We start from the raw sequence: 8,145 nt of genomic DNA, 5'->3' as shown, positions 1-8,145 counted from the left end.
ATACTCCATAATGAAAACAGAATGACTTGTCTTTGATGGTGACAAGGTAGTTCTTTAGGATTACTGCTTCCTTTTCTAAATGTCTGTTAAGCACAACTATACTACTATAAAACTCATTAATATTGAAACTTGGGAAAATATTAATTGCCTGAAGAAAAGCACATTCAATTCTAGGACTGTAAGTAAGGTATAGAGAAAATTATTTGGATTAGCTGTAAAAGGAAAGGAGGAGAATCTGTTTTTTTATTTATTTATTTAACTTTTTTTTCCCCATTTGAATAAGTTTATTTAGTCAATTTAGAACATTATTCCTTGGTTACAATAATCACATCATTTCCCTCCTTCCCCTCCACTCACTCTTCCTGCAGCCATCATGCAATTTCATTGGGTATTACATGTGTGCTTGATCAGAACCCATTTCCATGTTGTTGTTTACACTAGGATGTTCATTCAGAGTCTCCATCCCCAACCATAGCCCTTGGATCCATGTATTCAAGCAGTTGTTTTTCTTTGGTATTTTTACTCCCACAGTATTTCGGCTGGATGTGGATAGTGGTTTTTCTTGTAGGTTCCTCTGAGTTGTTCAGGATCACTGCATTGACACTAATGGAGAAGTCCATTACATTCGATTGTACCACAGTGTATCCATCTCTGTGTTCAATGCTCTCTTGGTTCTGCTCCTCTCACTCTGCATCAGTTCCTGGAGGTTGTCCCAGTCCCCATGGAATCCCTCCACTTTATTATTCCTTTGAGCACAATAGTATTCCATCACCAACATATACCACAACTTATTCAGCCATTCCCCGATCAAAGGGCATCCTCTCATTTTCCAATTTTTTTGCCACCACAAAGAGCGCAGCTATGAATACTTTTGTACACGTCTTTTTCCTTATTATCAAAAGGAGAATTTAGAAACAAACCTGAGAGAAGATTCTGACAAGAAGAAAAGGATTCTGGGAGTTTTAATTGGAAGTAACTGACACTAGCTTTTACTAAACTGGTAAGGAAGAGCCTTTTCTCTGGAATCCCTTGGAAATCCTGATCTTGTGGAAAGATTTGTATATTCTTGGGTGTGAAATCTGCCTCAGAGGAGGCCAAGATCTGCTTTCCCCTGAAGTACAGAGACCATCTGCCTGAGATCCACCTGTCAGAAATCTACATGGTGAAGGTAAACCCAAAGGTTTGGTCATCCGGGACTCTGGGTATACCTAGAAAACAATCCTAGGCTTTAGGTAAGGACTCAATACATCTGTGAGTCCTCCCTCTTTAACCCTTTTTAGATAATATATACTAATTAGTGTAGTAGGATAGTCAGATAGCAGGTTTTATGGTTCTTAGTCAGAGATAAGGAGTTTAGAGCAGCTTGAGTGAATTCTCAAGATGAAGAAATAAATTCACTGTAAGGTGAAAGAGGTTGGGTGGAGATTGGATCTGCAGTGTTAGGACCCCACCTACCATTATCTCTTACTCCTATTATAAAAATAAACTTGGTTTCTAAAGCCCAAGGGTTTTGTGTTTTACTGGCCCTGGGGAGGTCCCTACATGGGTCCCTCATCTCCCTTCCATCTAGGAAGGGTTTTTAATTTCACAATGATGCCCAAATTAAAATTCCAATGGGAAGGCAATTATTCCAGTAGAAAGATATGTGTTATAATAAACCCTGAGATCATTTGGGTTAACATATAGAAGCCCAGGGGTCTCAGAAGTAATGCAGTTCAATAAAGATTGAAGAAGAAAATCTTTTCATGTCTATTTCAGGAAATTGGATTGATAGATTTGTAAAGGTCATCAGAATGAACTTTTCCAACCACAAGTAAAGGAAAATTACTCCTAAAACATTTTGAGCAAGTAGACAGCTAGTCCTTCTGGAAGACAAGAAATGAATAGAAATCTACCAAGTTCCAGAGGAGGCATTCACCGAGGTCAGAAACCTTATTGATCACAAGCCACATTTTTAGTAAAATCTATCTATTCCTATGTTCTAACTTCTGGGATCTAGAAGTGCAAAGGAATTCTTTTTCTAATAAGCAGCTTTATAAATGTTGGTGCATAGCTCTTTTGCGTAATGTAAAAGAAAGGCTCTAAAATGAGAACAGAATTCCTATCAACAATCCTGAAAGACCCAAAATTGTACTAGAGAGTTAACTAGATTGAGAATAATTCATCTCTGAATTCCAGCACTAGAACCAGATCTCTGATCCTGTGATACTAGATATACCATTAAAGATTAATGTTCCATTCTTGAAATGAAGTAGTTGCATGAGATGATTGTGGAATTTATGGCATATGAAAGGAATTTCTTCATTGTGTGAAAGGTTTATGATGTCTCGAACTCTGAACCTTTACAAATCTCAAAAGATAGCTAGAGTAGTAAGAGTGAAACTGATTTCTGGAGTGAGGAAATGGGATAGAAATAAAACATGTATCTTGTCTACACACACTAAAATCTGTCCTGCAATAGCTAACATTAAAATAGTGTCTACTATATGCTGGGCATTGTGCTAAATGCTTTACAATTTTAAAAATTTTATTTGATCTTTACAATGATGCTGGAAGATAGTCCTATTATTATCCCCATTTTATAGATAAGGAAGTTGGAGTAAACAAAGGATAAGTGACTTACCTAGGATCACACAGCTAGTAAATTTCTGAGGCTACATTTGAACTTTGATCTTTCTAACTTCAATATCAGCACTCTTTCACTGCACAATCTAACTGCCTCTGATCTGAAAATGACCTTACTCCATTTAGGCTATCCGCTTTTTCAGTATACTAAACTGAGAGCAGCTCTTTCTCCCCTTTCTAAAATAATCTGTCTGGTCACACAGAGATATAGTCACAGGGAAGGAAGGGACAGTGGAGAACAGATACAAAGATGGCAGTATAAAGGGAACTTTTGCTGAGGGAAGAGATGAGGGAAGGGAAGAAAAGAAGCATTTATTTGTCTATCTTTCATCCCTTTAAAACTGGCCCTGAAAATCCTGAGAATCTGAACATCTGTTACTCACCACAATCCTTAAGGATAACAAGGTAATGCCATCTTTTCCCTCTACTACAGTTCTTCGAGGGCAGAGGGAATAGATCTGCCTTGAAGAGAATGACTACCTCTCTTGTGATTGAACTGGAGAGAATGTTCTGTACTGAGATCTTGGGGCTGTATTCAGAAGTTTCTGTCAAAAATTGGTGCCAGGGAAAGTGGTATCCAAATTTTGTAATAGTCTTACGTTTCCTTTGTAGTAGCATTATCCAGTTAGAGCCCAGAATGATGAGGAAGGGCCTCCCATCTCAACATCTTACCATGACTCTGCTCATGTTCCTCTTCCTCTGACATTGTGATCTGCCTATTCCACCCAATATTGCCCCCTGGATTAATGATTTCAGGCCCTACATTACATTTCACACAACCCCAGGGCTACTTGGTGATAAAATTTTCCCTCTGATCCCTCTACTTTCCTTTAGATCCTGACTTGGAAAGGAAACTTAGGTCGCATGAGGCAAGACCATACTGAGTTCCTACATAGTAGCTGGAAGTCTGAGTCTCCTATATACGCAAGATCCCATTAACTTCCCATATCTCAATCTCTTACAACCTTGATTTTGGAGCCCTTCTCTTACCCTCATCGTATCAGATACTCCTGGATAATCGAGATTCCGAGCTATTGTCCTGGTATATAGTGATGGTTGTGGCATGCATATGGCAGGCACGTGCGCTCATGAGTATGGCTCCATGAGAAGTTACATGGAATCCAAGTGTTGTGAGAGTAAATACAAGTCAGGCAGGCAGGCAGTTCAAATCTTTCAAATCAGAGAAAGAAGTATAGTTTCTGGATCTTTCCCTTGCCCATATGTGGAGGAGTAATGGGAAATTCTTAAAAAAGCTTGAGTGTACTCAGTTCGCATCTCCAAAAGGGGCTTGAAGGAGTGAAATGACAGTTACATGCGTCTGCTGTGCGTTTAAATAAGTAGGTCGTGTTTCCATAGAAATGCCTGAACTGGAATGAGATTAGACTGTGCAATAGCAAAACGGACTTTTTTCCCTGTCTTGATAATGACTCAAGATTCATTTTGGAGAACCAAAGAAGCCATTTTTTTAATTGTTGGGGAATTTGTCATGAAAGTTATATCTTATTATTTTATTTTATGATTTGAAATATTTTTTGATATGTTTCATTTTGGCATCGTCTTTTTTTTCTAGATACATTCCATTCCTCTGAACTGTAAGTAATAGATAAAGGCGGCCCCAATAAAGAGGAGGGATTAAAGCCATACTTAATAGTTTTCTCTTCAAATAAAAAATCAATTCATCATTTTTCCTCCTTTATATGTGTACTGGGTGCCACTAGAAAAGTAAAAAAACCCTCATAACATATAGTCCAATTGAGCACAAACACACACACACACACACACACACGTCATCCACAATGTGCAAAAACATGTTTCTTTGACTCCACAATCTTTTTGTTAGGACGTAGGTTGTCTTTGCGACCACTGGTCCTTGGGAGTTGTGCCTATCTTTTTAAAAACATCATTGATTTGTAGGAGCATGCACTTTATTAATAAATGATAGATCTACTATGTGTGGTGGCCTCTGCCCAGAAAAGACCCAGAACAGAAAGCTGTAGAGTCTTTCAACGGAATTATATCTTCCTTCTCATTGTTTGGGCCTCCCCTGGCAGTCCAAATTGGTGGATATTTTATTTTAGTTTTTTGTAAGTTTTTCCATAGTTACGTGATTCTTATTGTCTTGCTTCTCTCTTCGCTCCCCCCCCCCCCGAGTTGACAAGCAATTCCACTTGGTTATGTAAAGATTAAAATTTAGGGGAGACTGGAGATATATGGAGACGGGGAGACTGAGGCAGATAGAAATTAGTTTCTCTCTGCACGGAGTATATTATCACTCAAAAACCATTTCTCTATTATTCAAGCTATATTACAAAGTGGCATTTGCCAAAGTAATCTGTTACTAAGAAATGCAATGGTGGAGCAGAGGAATATATCAGGTACAAAATCCACAGTATTAAATAATCATAGTAATCTAGCGTTTGGCAAACCTAAAGATCCAAGCTTTGGTGGGTAAGAATAAAGCATATGACCCCCAAATACTGGGAAAAGTGGAAAGCAGTTTGAGAAAAATTAGATATAGACCAATATTCCACACTGAATACTGAGATGAGATAAGGTTAAAATGTATCAATGATTTAGATATAAAGCATCATAGAAATTGAAGAGCTTTCACAAACAAAATGGATGCAGTCAAAATTAAAGTGCTGCACTTGGGTCTAGGAAAATCTTGGTTCAAATTCTGCTTCTTACTAGCTGTGTGATGCTGGGAAATTAATGTAGCTTCCCTGAGCCCCATTGCGTTTCCTCATGTCATAGATGGAGAAAATAACAGCACCTACATTTTGGAGTAATGAGGGAACTTTTAATCTTGTAAGAACTCATGTCAGGGCTCAGTGAGAAGAGAATATTGCCCTATGTGAATATTGGCGGGAGAAGCTTTATGTAACCCCTTTAGAAGAGGTGCTAGGATTCTTTGACCAAGTCGTCTTGGTTTCTGGTATAATAGTGAAATATTGGCTTGTGAATTAGAATGGAGTATGCATGTGAGAGCATATATGCCCATACACAGAGACAGAGAGCAAAACCAGACTTCCCTAGTTCCCACTAGTCTATAGTCAGGGAAGGAAAAATGACTCTAGCTTCAGCTCTCTCTCTCTCTCTCTCTGTCTGTCTTTCTGTCTGTCTGTCTCTACCTCTCTCTCTGTCTCTGTATCTCTCTCTCTCTCTCTCTCTCTCTGTCTCTCTCTGTCTCTCTGTCTCTCTGTCTCTCTGTCTCTCTCTCTCTCTCTCAGGCTGGATTAAAAAGGCAGAAACAAAGGCAAAATACACAATCTAGGTTCAAACTTAGCAGACTGCTTGTTACTTCAAAGTAAATGAAATCACAAATTCAGCCATATGTTCCCTCTTTGCTTCATGTCCCAGGAGGAGGCTAGGCTTTTTTTATATTTCTAGAGATCAGCAAAGAGGAAGAAGAATGTTTTAAAGGCCTACTATGTGCCAAGCATTCTTCTAATTACTTTACAGATATTATCCTCATTTGATTTTCAACAAAAGTTTGGGAGCCTGGCCTGAATTGAATAACAAAACTTCTGTCTCTGAATAACACTGAATCAAAGAAAGGCCTGAACTATGTCTATGATTCTGTGATTAAAATGTCCCCTTAATCAATCACCAGAGACTTAGTGTTTATTTAAAAAAAAAAAAAAACTTTGCTAGAAAGTCAGCAACAGAAGAAAAGTGGAAAGGTCCATACTAAGTTATTCTAACTAGTCCTTCAACTATAAAAGTCCTAGGAAAAGATGCGTGGATGCATTATTCCCATATTAAAATCAGCCAAGCTCACAGAAATAGCGAACATCAGAGGAAAAATAGTAATGAGAATGAGAATGAGGGAGGAATTGAGACAGAAATAGATTCAGGAGATGGAGAGGGGTATGTAGTAGTAGTCTCTCGGTAACCGAGAATGACGATTGTCTTTGTGCGTTTTTGTCTATGGTTGGGATAGATGAGTGTGCACAAAGACACTTGTGCGTGAAGGAGATTTAAGTGGAAAAGTCGATGCACAGAGACAGTCCCACTCTCTCCGCGTTGGAAGCCTGGGTCCAGTGGCACGAAAGGTCGTTACACCTGGAGACTTGCTCAGCTGCATTGGATGGCCGTGTTGTCCTTTGTGCTCCAACATGCCCTAAGCACTCCACAGTGCTTTGCTGCATCGCCATCTCAGCCGTTGAACCTTCTTGTTGGTTTCTTCCGCCTGTTCCGCCGAAGCAGTCTTCACATGCTGGGTGAGCAAAGCCTTGGTTCACCAGGGGTCCACGATGACGACCCGATGGCTACCCTCACAAGATTTAGCCGGCCTGTCGAAGCCGGTGCCTGGGGTGTGGCCGCTGCTGCATGCTAGCAGCTTTATAATTAAAGAATTATAAAATTTTATATTCCTTTTTTCCCAGGGATACTACTTGTTTCATTTTCTAAGATGATCCAGAAAAAAAGACAAGAACCTACATGTTCTAAAATATTTATAGCAACTTTCTTTGTGGTAGCAAAGAATTGGAGATTTAAGGAATACTCCCCAACTGGGGAATGGCCAAACAAGTCGTGACACATGATTATGATGGAATACTATTGTACCATAAGAAATAATGAGTAAAAACATGAAAAGACCTTCTTGAAGTTTTAAAGAGTGAAATGAGCAGAACCAAGAGAACAATATCTATAACAAAAGAAATATTGTTTATATAATTTCTTGTTTATGTAAGTCTCCAGAGAGAGAACTAATAACTAGAAACAAGCAAGATATAGTTATATATTTATATAACTATGTCAAATAGGGGAGGGCAGGGAGGCAGGGTGTTAGCTGGGAATTTTAACATAATAAATAAGCAAATAAATAATTTTAATGTAAAAAAGATTATCAAGTAAATTAATGAAAAAATATGAAAATGACCTATCTGTACTGGATTTCAAAATATTATAAAGTGGTAATTATCAAAATATGCTGGTACTGGCTAAGAAAGAGAGTAGAGGGTCAATGAAATAGATTAGGCACTTAACATAGAACTATAAATGATCTACTGCTTTATAAATACAATGATTCAAGCTTCTGGAACTCACTTCAGTGAATCCTCACCTATTGGGGACCCAGAGACCCCCATGATGGGCGAAAATCTTCAAAAGTGCAGTATTGTGTTTATTTTATAATATATAACACAAGAGGTCTCTGAGAGATCTTCCAGATCATATCCAGACCTCCTGGTCTCCAAGATTATTTTCAGATCATTTCCAGACTTTCTGATCTTGTATGACTTTCTAGTCCCTTTAAGTTCTTGAATGATGAATTTGTTTGATATAAATTACATTATAAAATAGATCCATATACTGAAATAATGGTAGGGTTTGGGGGATGGGATTGGATGTGCAATTAGGCCACTATTACACTGTTTTGGGAAGGCTAGACACACACACACACACACACACACACACACACACACACACACACACACTGGCTAAGATGTAAATAAAGGTTTGTTTAATTAACAAGGGAAAGATCAGAAGGGATTTGGATAACTTAAGCTAATGCTA

Source organism: Monodelphis domestica, chromosome 6 (assembly GCF_027887165.1).
Source record: "Monodelphis domestica isolate mMonDom1 chromosome 6, mMonDom1.pri, whole genome shotgun sequence".
NCBI lineage: Eukaryota > Metazoa > Chordata > Mammalia > Didelphimorphia > Didelphidae > Monodelphis > Monodelphis domestica.
This window is presented reverse-complemented; position numbering follows the sequence as displayed.